The sequence below is a fragment of the Rhipicephalus microplus genome, unplaced genomic scaffold (assembly GCF_043290135.1).
Source record: "Rhipicephalus microplus isolate Deutch F79 unplaced genomic scaffold, USDA_Rmic scaffold_14, whole genome shotgun sequence".
Lineage (NCBI taxonomy): Eukaryota > Metazoa > Arthropoda > Arachnida > Ixodida > Ixodidae > Rhipicephalus > Rhipicephalus microplus.
Window position 1 is genome coordinate 29262987 of NW_027464587.1, and position 19483 is coordinate 29282469.

Below are 19483 nucleotides of genomic sequence, written 5' to 3' on the forward strand. Positions count from 1 at the left end.
GGAGAAGGGAAGCTGCGACGACGGCAGTGACGAGCTACGTGGCCTGGGATGCCACATGAAAAACATATCGGCCGATTATCCGGAGTGCGCCATTGGCTGACGATAGGGGCACTGCTCGCTGAATAAGGTACCGTAAATGGTCGTGCAGGCGGCGTCGTCACATAAACGTTCTGACCTGTTTCATATACAGCCGGAGACGGGACGGTCAGCGAGCGGGAAGGTGGCGTCGACGAATAAACGCGGCGAGTAGCAACGTAGATGGTAGGAGACGCTGGCGCACGTGGCCGAGCAACTGCGGCTGCATACGTTAGTGGTGCGGTAACAATTGGTGGAGCCTGAGCTGGCGGCAATGCTTCGGCAACTTGCGATTGAATGACCTCGCGAAGCGAAGGCGTCAAGGGTGCCATCGGCTCGGTAGTTCTTGTGATTATAGATAGCTGCCGGGCGACCTCCTCACGTATGAAATGCTTTATGGCTGGCTTCAACGCAGAGTGGTCGGTGGTGTCATGGCGATAGTCGAGGGATGAGATATCCGCGGTGTCTTGAGCAGCGCAACGTGTAGAAGCGCGCTGCCTACGCAGCTCATCATAGCTTCGGCAGAGCTGAATCACCTCGGCGACCGTCTGGGGACTCTTCGCAGCCAGCATTTGGAAGGCACCGTCGTCGATTCCTTTTATGATGTTCTTGATCTTGCCTGCCTCGTCCAGAGTCGAATCGACGAGCTTGCAGAGAAATAGCACATCTTCGATGTAGCTCGTGAAAGTTTCATCTGCTCTCTGTGCTCTGCCCCGCAAGCGCTGTTCAGCACGAAGGCGGCGGACAGCAGGACGGCCAAAGACTTCCGCGAGGGTTTTCGCCAATTCCGACCAGGTACTGAAATCACTTTGATGATTTCTGTACCATAGTTTTGCCACGTCAGTCAGGTAAAAACTCACATTTATGAGCTTATCGGCTGCGTTCCACTTATTGATGGCGCTCACCAGTTCATACTCGGCAATCCAGTTGTCCACATCTTGGTCCTCTGTGCCACCAAATATGGGGGGGTCGCGTTGCCGGAGAGCGCCAGCGCAGAAGACAGGCACAGGTGCGAGATCTGGAGTAGCAGCATGAGATGGCCCCGCATCAGTCATTGTAGGAGGTCGTTGGAGTGTGCGGCTGCGAAGTTCCAGGGTGAGGACCAGATGTACCCAGCACTTCCACCACTTGAAACGGGTTGTTGGGCAAGCAGGAGTTGACTAGGCGAAGGAGAGCTTTATTTAGCGCAAGGGCTAACTGAACGCAAGCCTGCGATCACAGCAAGTCTTCTTCCTTTTCTATACTCGAGCTCCATGCCCACTGCCTTTATTACACATGTTTGTTCTCTGTAATGCTTGTTATCCCCCCACAATAATTGGTGTTTGCTATCGTCCCCCTGGTAGTGACCCCCTTTTTGTATCTGAATTTCATGAAGCTATTCACTCCCTAACTGAATCTTATCGAAATTTTCCGATACTGCTTTTCAGCGACTTCAATTTAACAGCAATACCTTGGACTAACCTAGCATGTGTGGCTTCCAAAAACAGTATAGAGAGCGATTTCCTCAATTCATGTTTAACGTTTGGACTAACCCAATTAGTCAATGAACCTACGCACGACAGTGATAACTCCCTTCATATTCTTGACCTTGTTCTCACTTCTGAGCCTGAAAGAATGTCCCAGATGACGTTCCTACCAGGACTCAGTAACCACTTAGTAATCCATGCGTCCCATTCTAGTAAACTACACCATTCAATAAAAACAACAAAAGATATAACACTGTATCATAAAGTCAATTATTTCGCTCTAAAATCAGACCTCGAGCAATTCGCTGCTTTCTTTCTTATCGACATTTCAAAGCGTTCGATCAAAGCTAATTGGCTGCTTTCAAAAACAAAGTGTTAGGTCTATTCACTAAGCATGTACCCATAATTACCGTAACAGAGAAAAACTCAACCCCGTAGTTTAACATCACATGGAAATGCCTAAATAACAAAAAGTAACGACTCTTTCGATCGGAAAAGCTGTCCAATAGCGCATGTGCGTGGAACAGGTACTACGCTGCAGAAAAAAAATTCGATAAACTTGGTAACAAAGAAAAACTTTTATTTTTTTACAAACATTGACCTTTGTGTTAGGCAACAACCCCGAAAAATTCTGGCACACAATTAACCCCAGTACCTTCAACCATTAGTACTGCACAACGATGAAGACCATCTAATTCCCGATCACGAGGCCGCCGAACAACTTAACAGCGTTTTTTTCTGTGTTTGCCGTTGAACCTGTCGATGACTTGTCTTCATTTCTTTATCTCAACCAGAACTAGATTCCCGACATCACATTCTTCTTAAACGACATCGCAAAACTAATTGACTCACTGAAACTCACATCTTCATGCGGCATCGATTGTATCAACGCTAAAATGCTCAAAAACACGAAATCAATTGCTAGTAAACTACTCTGTCATATTGTCATATTTTTCAGCAGTTACTATCATCAGGAGTGGTGCCGGAAGACTGGAGAGTGGGCAAGATTGTTCCAGTGCCCAAAAACGTCCTTCATCTCTCTGCAGCTGTTATCGCCTCCTTTTCCTTACTAGCGTTTGCTCCAAACTAATGGAGCATGTGTTTTACTCTAACATCGCCAAGTTCTCAGTCAGCAATAACTATTTTCACTCCAGTCAGCACGGCTTTCGCTCAGGATTATCATGTGACACACATCTAGCTTTATTTTATTATGATATCAGTTCCAGCCTCGACATAAACATATCTGTTGACGCCCTCTTCTTAGACTTTGAAAAAGCATTCGACAATGTCCTCCATCAACGGCCACGACTAAACCTTTCTCGAATAAATATTATTACAAATATATTTAATTACATCCGCAGTTTCCTTACCAATCGCGAAAAATTTGTGCATGCCAACAGCGTCTCATCTAGCCGTTCCTCTGTAATCTCTGGTATGCCGCAAGGTACAGAGGTCGAACCATTACTTTTTCTCATTTACGTCAATGACCTCCCATCAAACATCTCTTCAAGCATTCGCCTCTTTTCATGCGACTGCGTCGAATACCATCCCATAGCAAACAGTGCAGACACTACTACACTTAAAAATGACCTCAATCTAATTGTATCCTGGAGTGATAAGTGGTCAATGTCTTTAAACATAAAGGAAACTTCATTGGTATCTTTTAATCGCAGGCCCCATCACCAGTCAGCAGAATATACCATTTCCGGCTCTGCAGTCTCACCCGCTGAATCTTACAAATATCTTGATGTCACATTTTCAAGTAACATTTCCTGGTCAGCCCACGTGACTAACATAGCCAACTCCGCGAATCGCACTCTGGGTTTTCTACGTAGACACTTAAAACTTGCGCCTCCATCAGTTAAAATAATATCGTATGTCACACTTGTTCGTCCAAAATTAGAGTATGAATGTTCTGCCTGGGATCCCCACAAATCTCACTTATCCAACATTCTCGAATCAATTCAAAACCATGCTGCACGTTTTATATACTCTGAATATACCTACAATTTTAGTGTTTCCAAACTTAAAACTCGTGCTCACCTTTCTAATCTACAATTACGACGTTACATATCTCGACTATGCCTTTTTCACAATTTTTTTCATGCCTCCATCGAAGTTCCAGCCACCCTGCCAGTCCATCGCTCATCAAGCCGCACAAGCATTCAAGCGCAGCGTATCTTATACCAGCCCAAGGCACCACACATCTTCGCCATTTTTTGTGACAACAGCACGGGACTGGAGCCGTCTACGTGCAACTACCGTGCACCACTCCGACCCGCATCAATTCAAGATCGCCCTCGAATCACTTTTTTTATTCTGTAAATAATACCCCTCCCTCATGTATTAGCCCAGTTGGGGTCTTTGAGGTATTCAAAATAAATAAATAAATAATAGTACTGTCCTGTTGCTTAGTTGATTATATATAAAGTTGGTTGTTTACACATATGTCTGCGTTTTTGGTTGTACAGGCGTTCAGTTTCAGTTCGGGTTTTGTGGGACGTGATGGAGGTCAGCTAGGTCAGCCCTAAGTAGCCCTGTGCCTGAAAGCTGGTATCGGCAGCGTTGACCGTAGGAACAAAAAGAGTACATATCATCGTCCCAGAAGGAGTCGAACACCAGTATTCTGTGTCGCAATCAATTATTCTGTGACAGACACACACGTCAAGCCTCGGCACGGCTTTTTACGTATGCTGTAATGTTCCTCAAACGTCAATTTTTGTTTGAGTGCAGGCTAACCAATACACTATATAGTAGATACGTACTTCTCTCATAGAGGCGTCACGTCGGGTTAACGACAATTGTGGTGAAGTGTCATCCACTGAATCTCCTTTTCCTTCTCCTGTTCAAGGCCACCATCTTCACTGGTAAAAGCACTCTAAGTCATCTTACCGCTCCTTGCGCAGCTAATACCCATGTAGCTGTTGGCAAAATTATACAAGAGTAAACATGTGACTTATTAGTTATGTCTGTGTGTAGAACTTCTGTACATACCATTGGTGTCATTTTGTGACGTATCGCTTTATAAATAAATAACGTCAGAATCACTTTCTCTTCGTATGCTTCAAATAACATCGATTCCTAAGCTAAGTGAGATTTGCCAAATTTTTCCGAATAATATTTGTGTGTATGCGCATTTTCATCATTATAATAAACTACCCCTACAGTTTTTACAGTATGGTATGTTTTCTGGCTAAAATATCCATAAATATTATTCCAGCTAAATTTCGAATAAAACTTCAGACTGCATATTTTAAAAGCATTATGTTTACCAGGCAAGCCCCTGATATCCAGCCATTGAGCCCATCCCTAACCCAGCGCAGGAGGACTCGGAGACGATCCTGCTTGACGACTTGCAGGCGCAACAGGCTATAGTCGAGCTCGCTCGAACGCTGGCCGTCACCACCGGAGTCCGGAACTAGAAACCTACACCTTGCATTCGTCAGGACATTTACCTTAACGGTGGACGCCACCACACATCCTGCCCTTGTTAAAGCAGACCAAGTGTTTGGAGTAGCACGACCATGAATCTCATTAGAGAACAAAAGCAAAAGAATTGGAAAGAATGAGCGTTTGAGTGTTATTACTTAACAAGGTGACCTCCCTACCCTGATAGTCGACTTTGAGTCACTTGTACAGACGACCATGCATGACCTGGATTCTAATGAAGTGTTGTTCAGAGCTCCAGAAGAACAGAAGTAAAGACAGAGAGGACTCATATTGAGTTATATGGGACATCGCTAGAACAAATGCAAGGATGAGAAAAGACAAGACATAACCCTTTTCGTCCTTGTATTCACCTTAGTGCTGCCTCATATAATTCACTATGAAACCTATTCTATTAGCTCGCATTTCCATCATTTTAAAAGAGAAGGCGCATGCGCAGTCCACATCAATCAATCTTGTGCTGTTTATGGCGTCGCTATCCAACAGCCTTTTCCTCAAGCTGATGTATACTCTCTGCCTTATAAATATAGCTTGTTTAGTGATACAATTTTGCCATCTTTTCAAAAGAAATGTCTGCGATAAGACAATGAGAGCAAGTCTCGTCTTCATTTTTTTTCTCACAACATAAGTTCTTCGTACGCAGCTTCGTTCTTGTGGATCAAATTCATCCACAAATTTTGGTTTATTCACTTAAGTTTTTTTTTTATTTTGCCTTGCCTCAAGCCTTCACAACTTTTTTATTCATAACCTTTAGTGATATTCTTCTAAGTACGATGCCGATTTCTCCAGTCTATTTTTCAGTGTATGAATGGCAACACGAACGCAAAAGCCGCGCTTTTTAGTATGTTATAATACTAGCGGAATGATGTAAATAAGGTCTACCTGAACTATCTAATTGAATATTGCGAACAATCGTTCTGCGTTTACTCTAATACTCTTCTGGGAATGTTCAGTTAGTTGAATATATTCTTGAAGATGACGCTAAAACTGAAAGAATCTGTTGTGTAGTGTATAGGGGGCGCTGTCAATGCTATCATCTGTATATAAGCGATTGCCATCAAAATAAAGGCGGTGGTTCCCCGTCCATGGATCGGTCCGACTTATCACTCGGCGCTTCGCGATACGGTGATATCACATTCTGGCGCAGTCGGCGAAGCTAGCGAGCTAGCGACGAACCGTTTCCTGCCGTTTTAAGGGGCGTCGCCTACGAGATGGCAACGTACGGACTACCGCCATTACCGCCTTTTCTGGAGACTCCTGGAGATGCGACAATCCCATGGGAGCAGTGGCGCGATGATTTCACAAATTTCCTTGAAGCAACGGGGATGGACGCGCAACCGCCACCACGGAAAAAGGCCATTCTACTGCAATGTCTCGGGGTCGAGGGACGCCGTATTTTTCGCACACTGGGCCCAGAGCCGGCGCGGACGCCAGGCACGACAGAAGATAAGACGGAGGCAAGTGGAAGAGATAGTTACATCGAGGCGTTGGGCCTATTGGAGCGTCAGTTCTCAAGCACCGTCAACGTACTGGTAGAGCGACGTCGATTCACTTTACGTCGGCAACTGCCGAATGAGCCTATACGGGAGTTCGTCAGTAACCTCAGACAGTTAGCGAAGACGTGTGACTTCGGGGATTTCTTGGAGGCGGCTCTGCGAGACAGGGTTGTTGATGGAATACGGAGCACTGAGTTGCGACAGAAACTGCTCGTGAAGGGGTCCCAACTTACGCTGGCAGAGGCTGTAGAAATGCTGCAGACGTACGAGCAGGCAGCGGAGGGCGCTGCGGTCTATGACCAAGGGTCGCCACAAACGGACATAGTACAGCACGTATTCCAAGGCAGAGGCCCAGACGGCGACTCGACAGCGACGTCGGTGCGCAAGTGTTACCGGTGCGGCTCTACAAGGCACCTCGCTAATTCACAGGAATGTAAAGCACGGGGGAAACGTTGCTCCAAATGCCACAAGATGGGACATTTTCAAGCGGTCTGTGGCATGAGGAGGGAGCAGAACGTACGGACGGTCCGGAACGACGGCGCTAGCGAAGAAGGCGTGCTCACTGTGCTGGCGGTCAGACAAGTGGAACGACGGACTTTGGTAGTTGACGTCGTTGTTGAGAACGAGCCACTTCAGTTGCTGGTGGATACTGGGTCGTCGGTGTCTATTTTGCCCGACCACGTCTACCGAGACAAGTTCGCCAACAGGTTTCCTTTGACTGCGGCTACAGCGACGCTGCGTGATTTTTCACAGAAGAAAATTCCAGTCTTGGGATGGTTCACAGCCAGAGTTGTACGCGGGAAAAACTCGGTTTGCCTCCGCTTTTACGTTGTTCCCCAGGGCGTGGCATTACTGGGACTAGACGCGGTGCACCAGCTACAGTTGAACATCATCGGTTCTACATTGGAATGTCTACAAGTCACGGCCAGCCCCCAGTCGCTCCCTCCTGAATTGTGTGAGTTTTCTTTTCTTTTCGCTGATAAGTTGGGCTTAGCGAAAAACTTTGTACATTCTGTAAAGCTGCGCGCAGACGTAAAACCAGTAGCAGCGAAAGTTCGACGCTTGCCCCTGACGCTGCGAGATAAAGTAGCGGCTGAACTGACAAGATTATTGGATGCAGGCATTATAGAAAGGGTTAGCGCTGCGGAATGGGTGTCTCCTATAGTGGTTGTGCAGAAGAAAGATGGAACTATTCGCCTATGCGTCGATTTGCGCGAGCCAAACAAAGCAGTAGTCATTGATGGATTCCCTTTGCCGCACACGGAGGAACTGTTACATGCGCTGAGCGGAGCAGCATGGTTCTCGAAACTGGATCTTGCTGCAGCCTACCATCAAGTGGAATTAGCCGAAGAGAGTCGCGAAATAACGACGTTTATTACGCACGAAGGCTTATTTAGGTTCTGCAGAGTTTGTTTTGGCCTCGCATCGGCACCTGCCGCGTTTCAGCGAATGATGCAAGAAATATTGAAGGGCTGCAAGGGCGTGTTGTTTTATATCGACGACATTATAGTCTTTGGAAAGACTAAGCACGAGCACAACCGTAACCTTCGCGAGGTATTGCATCGGATCGCTGAGGCGGGGCTGCAGCTGAATCAGAAATGCTTATTCGCTGTCAAGGAACTCTCCTTTTTGGGTCATCACGTGAGTGCAAGAGGTCTGGCCCCACTTAAGTCAAAGGTGGATGCTGTGATGAAAGCACAAACGCCTGCCGATGTAGTCTCGCTGCGGTCTTTCCTTGTGCTCATAGGCTATTACTCTCATTTTCTCCCCAATTATGCAGAGGTGGTGGAGCCACTGCGACGGCTTCTTCGTAAAGGACAGAAGTTCGTGTGGGACCAGAGCACCGAGGAGAGTTTTTGCAGGGTCAAGAAGATGCTGTCGTCATGTGGGGTGGTGGCCATGTTCAACGAGTCTTTGCCTGTACAAGTGACCACTGACGCCTCGGCATATGGACTGGGAGCTGTGCTACAGCAGGTAGTCGACGGAGAAGTACGTACAGTGGCATTCGCTTCGAGGACACTAACGCCACCAGAACGCAAGTACTCTACCGGGGAACGAGAGGCGCTGGCATGTTTATGGGCGTGCGAACATTGGCATGTTTATCTGTGGGGCCGCAAGTTTGTCTTACGAACTGACCATCAGGCTTTGGTGACACTGCTGTCCACAAATGGGGTTGGAAGACGGCCACTGCGTATTGAACGCTGGTCTGCTAGACTTCTGAGATACAACTTCACGGTGCAGTACACAAAGGGGAGCACCAATGTCGTTGCGGATGCGCTTTCTAGGCTACCGTTGACCCCTGCAGAAGACGACCCTGTTGAGGAAGTAGTTGCTGTGGTTTCCAGCATGATCACAAAGAGTGAGTTGCAAGCAGCGACAGCTGAGGATTCAGTGTTAAATGAGGTGGCACAGTATGTTATGTCCAGATGGCCGGAAAAGGGCTGTTTAGCTGAAAACATAAAATTGTTTTTTCGTATGCAAGAAGAACTGTCGGTTATAGACGGACTATTGTTTCGCGCTGAACGGGTCGTTCCCCCAGCAGCACTTGCTTCCAGGCTGGTCATGATGGCACACGAATCGCATCCAGGCATTGTAAGGACCAAACAACGGTTGAGGGAACAGTACTGGTGGCCCGGAATGGACAGTGATGTTGAATCTTTGGTTAGGAATTGTGCTGTCTGCAAAGCATCAGATAAATCTGCAAAAACTGTAAGGGCCCCGTTGGAGCCAGTGCAGTGGCCCGAGAAGCCGTGGGAAAAGCTTGGAATTGACATCGTTGGGCCGATGGAACGAGCCCCTCCAGAGTGCAGGTTTGCAATCACTATTATTGATTACCACAGCAAGTGGCCTGAGGTGGCATTTGTGTCCACAATAACTGCACAGGCAGTAGTGAAAGTACTCGTGGAAATTTTTTCGAGAGAAGGGTACCCGAAAAGCATTGTGACTGACAATGGGCGTCAGTTCATGTCGACATGTTTTGAGCAGTTTTTACGAGACCGGGGAATTCAGCACTGTGTTACAACATTGTACTACCCGCAATGCAATGGGCAAATTGAGCGGTTCAACCGCGTTCTCAAGGAGTATATGCAGGTTGCGGCATTGGAGCGAAGACCACTGAAGGAGGCAATTTGGGACTACCTGGGTGTTTATAGGGCCACCCCGCATGCAACTACAGGAGCGTCGCCGGCTTACCTGCTGCATGGAAGAAAACCCAGAACGAGATTGGATGTTGTTGGCCTCCCAGAAAGGGAATTTTTTGAGGAGCCGCGTGTCGTCATGGAAAAGTTGAAACAGCGCGTTAAGGAGCAGCAACAACGAACAAAAAAGTACGTCGATGAAAAACGAGGTGCCAGAGCGTCTGTCATTAAGCCAGGAGATTTCGTAAAAGTAAAACAAGGCGGACCGAAGACGAAACACAAGTTTTCTTTGCCGATCCAGGTGAAGAGACGTGTGGGCACGAATTCGTTTCTACTGGCAAACGGGACGAAATGGAACGCATCAAAGTTAACAGTAATTAGTAAAGGAAGGACAGGACAGGCACAAGCACTAGCTGACGCGGTTACAGCGCGACGCAATGCATCTTCGGGGTTTTCCTACGACATGGATCTTCACATAGGAAAGATGGCTCAGCCACAAAACCCTATAGTCGTGAATGAATCGGAAGTGGGTCCATCAGAAGACACCCAGGGAAGCGCTAACCATTCTGACAGTGCACAAACCACGGTAACGGAGCCCATATTAGAGGTTCCCGATCAGCAGGACACATCTCGGTCGCAGTTGGCCACAGCCACAGCACCATCACGCACCAGGCCGGAACGAACAAGAAGAATGCCAACACGGTATCAAGACTACGAGCTGACCTGACTACAAGAACATCAAGTGTGGTGAAGTGAACGTGTGCTGTGAAGTGAGTGCGCGAAAGTAGACTGACTTTAGTTGTGTTGTTAATTTTTATGAGGGGGAATGTGTTGTGTAGTGTATAGGGGGCGCTGTCAATGCTATCATCTGTATATAAGCGATTGCCATCAAAATAAAGGCGGTGGTTCCCCGTCCATGGATCGGTCCGACTTATCACTCGGCGCTTCGCGATACGGTGATATCACAGAATCTTTTTTGCATTGACTGAGCACAATGTGAAGAACTGTTGGACTTGCCTAAAATCAATACTTCACTACTTCAATTGGCAGTCTTGCTACACTGGAGGATTAGTCAACTACGTAACAATATCAGTAATATAGTAGCTCGACACTTTCAGCTGTGTCATTTGACCCACTTAGGAGTATTGCCAGCAAGACTATTGCGGCTTTTTTAGAAGTGATGTGATCCTTTAGGCAAGTGTCTATTCACTCTTCCTAAGATATTCAAGGTTACCGCCTAGTGCGCCCTTATTGTGACCCACCAAAAAGCGCAACAGTCCCTTTTAAGGCACAAGCCTTAATGTCTCGCATTTGCAGTGTCCGGAAACTGTGTCCGGTACCGTGGCATGGTGTCAGCTGTGGCGCTTTTCGCTCACGAGAAGAATAAATGAGCCTTATAAGCTCTTGAATGGCAACGGCTTCTGCACGATAAGGAAAACGCAGGAATACGAACCTATGCGAAACGGAGGCCCATTAGTCTCACGTCTCGCTGCCATTCGTGGCAAAAATCAAAAGAAGAAACACACATACATACCGTTTGTGTACCATTTTAGTGGCAGTGTAAAAAAAATGCACATGGCATAGTTAGTCGAATGACCACAGGCTCTCGGTGAACACACTTGGGAACTTGCAAAGTGTCCTTCAACTTTCAAGGGAAGTTGTATACGTGGCACTCTCCGAAAAAAAAAAGGCGCAGATACTCTTTTTTCGTTTCGAATTGTGCAGATTATATTTGTGTTTCCCACGCTGCCAAGGCGCGTCTCAGATACCACTTACAAAGAAACGCGGGGTTGAGGTTTGCTCCGCCAGGGAGTGCAGCAATTGCAGCTTATGAATGCGTTTTAATAATATCTTCAAAATACTTTTGCAAGGTATGCTAACAGTGTATTAGTCCTTACTTTTAATGCGGCTTTGCTCTGAAACCGTACGTGACATCTACCTTTTAACCTTAGCTTGAATCATCGCTTTGTACTTCTAGAATATACTTTATGAATAACCGAAAAACCGTAATTGAGTGTTGGACTGAAAGTGCTTGGTAAAGAAACAAGAACGACACTCGCTTCTTGTGACGTAAAAATCTAGTGACATCTTTTTGCCGGTACTGTCTTGAATTGAAGAAATGTCGCCTCTCAGGTGCAAAGCTGCCTTACTTGTAATTATCACGCCAGAGAAATTAAGCTCTCAGGCAACAGGGAAACGTAGGAAAAGAATAAATGGAAAATAAAGTTAAGAACGTTCAATAAAAGCGATGTCTTCAGAGGTATTTCCAACAGAAGACTCCAGACGCAGCAAATAGTTCGAGGCGTGCGCGTAGTCAAGGAGTAAGTTCTCTTTTTAGTCTTTGTAGCCTTCAGAAACCGAGGAGTGTAAAAAAATAAATGACTATTTTTTCAATATCTCAGCCCGCTGGCCCGTGACCGCGAAAAATTACGAAGTGCTGTGCAGCCATGCTCAGCCATACGACAATGTTTTGCAGTTAAAACTTCGTTTAGTGTTCCCTCACCAAGTGTTTCAGGAACACGCGTCATGCAACCGAGAGCATTGAGCACTGCTTTGTTTGTGCCAATTTTTCGGTTTTATCTTTATTTTACTTCTTAAGAACGGAGCAGCCACCACTGAGTCAAGGCGAGCCGACCATTTCCAGTTGAAGTTAGCTCCCTCCCTTATACCAAACCATAAGGGGTCAGTGAGCAAGCTATCGCTTTCTACCCTTTCCTTTGAAGCGTCTATTGATAAATGTTTGTTTCATAAACAGCTCTTCTAGGTTAGTGTAGCTATGTGTGTTGTAAAGATATAATTTAAAGACAGCCTAAATGAAATAATCATTGTATTCGGTAATAAACGATGATATATCTGCTTTAAAATATTCATTACTTGTGCTGCATATCTTACAACTGGCTTTCTATTTTTTGCTGGGGCACTTCTAAGTTTTTTGAACTTGTTTTTGCTAAGCAAACAATATCTTTAATTTGGGTTATTTTAGGTTTAAAATTATTCAAGGGCATTCAAGTAATGAAAATTATTAAATATATATGCATGCAAATCACCTGTTATGTACAGTTTATTGAGCTAGTATTTATCACCTGCTTTAGGGCTAGTAACACTGGCGGACCGGTTTACTTGAACATAAGTTTCAAGGCGAAAAATTTAGATTAACCGTGAAACGCAAAAGTCGACCAGCATCGGGGAGAGCACGTGTGATCCAAAATAATTTCTAAATGGGCTTCGTCGGAACGTCACAGATCGTAAAATAGGAGGAGTCAGAATTACTTCATCATGATCTCACAAGGTGATGTCTTCACACGACGTCGTCGCTTGGTGGAGCAATCCAGGACGCAGTGCAAAATCAGGTGACATGCCCAAAGCTTGCAGCACGTCGGAGCCTGGGGACAATGTAAGACGCTAAGTGCTGGTAGCCTTAGTAGGATGTGGGGTAGGACGAGTATATAGTCTCTGAAAGAGGAGTCGGCTGTCGCCTTTGAGTTGTCTCAGGCGAACGCGTAAAGATTTATGCAAATATTTTGTTGCTTTTTTGAGGTGCAGTATAGCAAAGCAAAGTTCTCGTCGTGTCTGTGTCCATTGCCCTCTTTCGCACTAAATCTACGCAAGAACAGCAACAAAAAGCCGCGCCGTGGTGGTCTTGTGGCTAAGGCACTCGGCTGCCCACCCACAGGTTGCGGGATCAAATCCTGGAGGCGCCGGCTGCATTTTCGACGGAGGCTAAAATTCTGTAGGCCCATGTGCTCAGATTTTGGCACACGTCAATGAATCCCAGGTGGTCGACATTCGCGGAGCCCTCCTTTACGGCGGCTCTCATATGCATATATTGGCTTTGGGACGTGAAAGCCCAAATATCAATCATCAACAAAAAATATGGGAGATATTGTCACCTCGGTCATGATGTTACCAAAGACAGCAGCCGGCACGTCCAAGATAAACTGTTCATTCGGCTAAACTTGTGGCTGGTAAACGGAATGTCCCAATACAGTAATAGCAAAAGTTGGTCTAGTTGGTGGTTCATATTTGGGAAGTAAAAACAGCGCAAAAATACAGACAAGGACAGAGGAAGAGACGACACCGTGCTGAACTCGCAACTAAACTTCATTGAAAGATACACGCATATATATCAAGTATTTGACCCGTTCACGTGGACAACCAAAGGCATCTGCGCATCAAAGCAAACAAGGTATCAGACAAGCCTATTTATATTGATAATCAACACGTGTGTAACAACCACGAAAAAACACAAAAAACATGCCTTCCTACTTGCCAAAAACGTATGGAACGCTCCCCAACAAACTAACAATCACTTTAACGTGGCAGCGCTGAACACAGGTACCGAACTTCTTTTTCACCAAGGGCGACAGAGCTCGCTTACACACTTTTTCCCCTCCTTTTCAATGAAAAAAGTTTCCATCCCTTCTATGGTGCACTTATCTCGATGAACAAACAAACAAGTGGCTTTATCTGCAAAACGTTGGCAGTCACACTCCCTACAATGAGCTGGCAGATGACCCGCCGGCGGCCGTTAAAGAGGTTAAGTGTTCGTTTAGCCTTACGGTAATGCACCGCCCGGTTCGTCCTATGTAAACCCCCCGAATGACAATGGCAACAGATATACAACACACGATGTACGCTGAACATATCTATTTTTTCTCTTCTCCGGACAGTACGAGCAGGTCTTTCGTAGGCCCAAACTTCTTTTATGCAGGCGGGAGCACATGGAGGACAACTTCTTGGGAGCGGACATCACCACGCGTACCCCATACCTACTGGCCACATTTTTCAAGCAATGTGAAAACTTGTGCACGTAGCGTACCACAACAGGTTTATTTTCATTGCGCACACGCTCTGTTCTCCTGTGCGTATCACTTTCGCCTTTGACCCACTTGATTAGCTTTTGAGAGCTCCTCAAGATTTCCGTATCAGGGTAGCCCGCAAACTTCAGCCCCTCAACCTGGCTCATGAAACTTTTTTTCAACGCGTGTGTGCACGTTTTCAGAAGCGCACTCCGCAGCGCAGCATAAATAATGCCGGACTTAACTATCTTAGAATGGCCTGAGGTGAACGGCAAGATACCGTTTACGGATCGGGGCTTGTACCGCCAACACAAATGTTCCTCGTGAAACCGCATTCTAATGTCAAGAAACTGAAGCACTGTTTTTTCAGGCAGTATGTAGGTTGAGCCCAAGGCCAGAATCCTTAAAAATTTTAATATGTCAGCTCTCATGCTATGCTGCCTATCGGCTTTCATTACAATAAGGAAATCAACAACATACCGAAAAGGCGCCAGGACATATTCATCAATTTATCGGCAACGGACCTGTCGACTTGTCCCAGGAATATATTACTTAAGACTGGTGCCACCCTAGATCCGATGCAAACACCAGATATTTGGACATAAAAACCCCTTTCCACTCCACCCACATTGATCGTAAGTAAAACGTGAGCAATTCCAAAAAGCTATCAAAGGAAACACCGCAAACGTTAACAAAACTAACTTCATTATTGTCCTCAACGACACATGACTTAACACTCTGCAGAAATTCAACATGCGGTAAGGAGTAAAACAAGTCCTCGATGTCGATGCTGAAAACCCAACAAGAACCCGGGTTATTATTTTTGAGAAGATCTACTACACCTTCAGCGTTTTTTACTACAAAAGGGTTAACTACATTGAGGGCTTCCAGGCGCATCTGCAAGTAACACTACACCTCAGACAGCCAAGTCCCTTTTTCTGATACAATGGCTCTGAACGGGGAATCAAGTTTATGGGATTTCACTGAGAAAAAACTTGCAAGTTTAATTCTTTTGCCCTTTTCACTCTACTGACAAGACTGGACAGATTCCTATCTTGCAGCATAGCAATAGCCATGCTGTTTCACCTTCCCTGTTTTTACGTGCACATTTTTGAAATTCTTCAATACAGCTGTCAGGCCCGTGTGCTCAGATTTGGGTGCACGTTAAAGAACCCCAGGTAGTCTAAATTTTCGGAGCTCTCCACTACGGCGTCTCTCATACTCATATGGTGGTTTTGGGACGTTAAACCCCACAAATCAATCAATCAATTCAATACAGCTGTCTCAGAGTTTTCATTGTAAACGCCTTCATTCATGACCCCAGACATTCCTTCCTTATCCGACAAACAAACCCTAAGCCCATTCTCCTGTAAAAATTTTCCGGCATGTGCCTGAAGGCGAGCAGATTAGGTGCGTTTCTAATTGTATAGATGTATGCATTCAAACATCGTTGGCTAGGCGAACGCTCTGTCATGACAAGGTGGTCGTCAATTTTTTACAGGAGAATGGGCTTTTGGTTTGTTTGTCCGATAAGGAAGGAATATTTGTGGTGATGAATGAGGGCGTTTACAATGAAAAATCTGAGACAGCCGTATTGAAGAATTTCAAAAAAGTGGATGTAAAAACAGGGAAGTTGAAACAGCAAGCTACTGCTATGCTGCAAGATAGGAATCTGTCCAGTCTTGTCAGTAGAGTATAAAGGGCAAATGAATTAAACTTGCAAGTTTTTTCCTCAGTGAAAACCCATAAACTTGATTCCCCGTTTAGAGCCATTGTATCGGAAAAAGGGACTTGGCTGTCTGAGATGTCGTGTTATTTGCAGATGCACCTCGAAGCCCTATATGTAGTCGACCCTTTTGTAGCAAAAAGCTCTGAAGGTGTAGTAGATATTCTCAAAACTAATAACCCGGGTTCTTCTTCGGCTTTGAGCATCGATATTGAGGACTTGTTTTACTCCTTATCGCAGGATGAACTTCTGCAGAGTGTTAAGTCATGTGTGGTTGAGGACAATAATGAAGTTAATTTTGTTAACAGTTGCGGTGTTTTCTTGGAAAGCTTTCTACAATTGCTGACGTTTTACTTGCGATCAAGGTTGTGGAGTGGAAAGGGGTTTTTATGTCCAGAAATCTGGTGTTTGCATCGGATCTAGGGTGGCACCATTTTTAAGTAATATTTTTCTGGGACGAGACGACGGGTCTGTTGCCTATAAATTGAAGAATAAATCCTGGTGCATTTTCCGCTAAGTTGATGATTTCCTTAATGTAATGAAACCCGACAGTCAGCATATCATGAGAGCTGACATATTAAACTTTTTTAAGGATTCTGGCCATGGACTCAAGTTCATCTATGAGCTGCCTGAAAAAGGAGAGCTTCAGTTTCTTGATATTAAAATGCGGTTTCATGAGGAACATTTGTGTTGGCGGTACAAGCCCCGATCCGTAAACGGTATCTTGCCGTTCACCTCAGGCCATTCTAAGATAGTTAAGTCCGGCATTATTTATGCACCGCTGCGGAGCGCGCTTCTGAAAACGTGCACGCATGCGTTGAAAAAAGTTTCATAGTCAGGTTGAGAGGCTGAAGTTGGTGCACTACCCTGATACGGAAATCTCTAGGAGCTGTCAAAAGCTAATCAAGTGGGTCAAAGGCGTAAGTGATACGCACAGGAGAACAGAGCGCGTGCGCAATGAAAAGAAACCGGTTGTGGTACCCTACGTGCACAAGTTTTCACATTGCTTGAAAAATGTGGCTGGTAGGTATGGGGTACGCTAGGTGATGTCCGCTCCCAAGAAGTTGTCCTCCATGTGCTCCCGCCTGCATAAAAGAAGTTTGAGTCTACGAAAGAGCTGCTCGTACTGTCCGGAGAAGAGAAAAAATAGATATGTTCAGTGTACATCGTGTGTTGTATATCTGTTGCCATTGTCATTCGGGGGGTTTACATAGGACGAACCGGGCGGTGCATTAACGTAAGACTAAAAGAACACGTAATCTTTTTAACGGCCGCCGGCGGGTTGCATCTGCCAGTTCATTGTAGGGAGTGTGGCTGCCAACCTTTAGCAGATAAAGTCACTTGTTTTTTGGACATCGAGATAAGTGCACCAGGGAAGTGATGGAGGCTTTTTTGATTGAAAAGGAGGGGGAAAGGTGTGTATGCAAGCCGTCTGTGGCCCTTAGTGAAAAAGAAGTTCGGTACCTGGGTTCAGCGCTGCCACGTTAAAGTGATTGTTAGTTTTTGGGGACCATTCCATAAGTTTTTGGCAAGTAGGAATTGATTGATTGATATGTGGGGTTTAACGTCCAAAAACCACTATATGATTATGAGAGACGCCGTAGTGGAGGGCTCCGGAAATTTAGACCACCTGGGCAAGTAGGAAGGCACGTTTTTTGTGTTATTTCGTGGTTTCACACACGTGTTGATTATCAATATGAATAGGCTTGTCTCATACCTTGTTTTGCCTGATGCGCAAAGCCTTTGGTTGTCCACGTGACCGGGTCCCGGGTCAAATACTTGATATATGTGCGTGTATCTTTCAATAAAGTTTAGTTGTGAGTTCAGCACGGTGTCGTCTCTTCCTTTGTCCTTGTCTGTATTTTTGCGCTGTTTTCACTTCCGAAGTCCCAATACACAATTCGCTAAGAGACTCGTAGCAGCGAACAGAGCGTTGGCCGTCGATGATCCTACAAGTGGTGCAGCACGTCGGCATTTACACGCGTGCCATCGAGTATTCCTGTGTCTTCGCTAGCGGCCACGTTACTTCCAGTAAATTGTATAATGTTCACGTTGCGCACGTAATCTTAACACTATGATCTACTACCGTCCTGAAGCTTCTCGAAGTACAAGGGCCCGGTTTGCGCTGCACTGTATTTACTGTGTAACGGGCTGATAACAAACTTGATCAAGGAATGCTGCATTGCCCCCCTCTGAAAAAGACATCGTTCTAAAGTTTCAGAAATTATGAAAGTACCGTAGCAATGTAAGAGTATAACCAATAAGCACATGCAACAAACACAGTAACAACAACATGCTGCCCTCCGCTTCGCACATGAAATTGCTTGAGGCACACGACATGGACAACTTCAGGTTGTGCACAGCGCCATTGAGAGTTTCCAATGTCATCGAGAACAATCTTCTGACCGAGTGGCCCTTGACATCGAACTACCCTGTACGCTCCAAAGTACCACCGCAAAAGTTTTTCACTGAGTCCACGCCGGCGTATCGGCGTCCGCACCCAAACTCGATCGCCTCGCTGGTATTACACGAAGCTTCGTCGAAGATTGTAACGGCGGCTTTGAGTCATCTGCTGATTCTTTATGTGCAGGTGGGCGAGTTGATGAGCTTTTTGAGGGCGCTGAAACTAAACGGTGACGTCGAGGTTTTGTTCAGCAGCGGCGTATGACAGTGTTGCGTACTGGCCCCAAGTAAGAGGAAAAAAATCACAGCATATCTACTGAATGATTTATGATATGTGGGGCAAAGCGTCCGTCAATCCGTTCGTGCTTCCGTACGTGCGGTCGTTCGTGGGCCCGTTCGTGCGTCAATTCATGCGTCCAACCATCTGTCCCTTCGGGCGTAGTTCTATTCATGCGTCCATTCGTGCGTCCATCCATGCGTCACTTCGTACGTTCATCCGTCTGTCCGTGTCTCTGTCTGTCTTCTCTTTCTCTTCTCTCTTCTCTTCTCTCTGCTTGTCTCTTTGCCCTTCCGTGCGTCTATCTAGAGAACACTGCAGATACCACCAAGTGACTTTTTTATCGTATATTATTCATATACACAAGCACCCAATCCAGCAGACAATTCAAGGACTAAACGATAGTATGTACCACATTTCTGCTGTCAGCGCTTTCTTAACATCAAGAGCGTGATAAAGATGTCGTGCTACGTTTTTTGTAACATATGGACATGCGTAAATGTGTGCGAGGGTGGGTATGTGCCACTTTATGCAGGTATGTGTAACAGGTTACGTACTACAACAACGGCACGCACAAGCCACGCTATAAGGAGCTTCGCCCCTAAAAAACACAACTACCCTCTACGAACTCTGGGACAAGAACTAGTTTATTTTGCA

At 45.8% G+C, this 19483-nt stretch overlaps 1 pseudogene; it reads left to right on the forward strand.

Annotated features, from left to right (window-relative positions):
• The first annotated feature begins 6199 nt into the window (after nucleotides 1–6199).
• Nucleotides 6200–19483, forward strand: part of LOC119181503 (uncharacterized) — a 72759-nt pseudogene continuing 59475 nt past the window's right edge.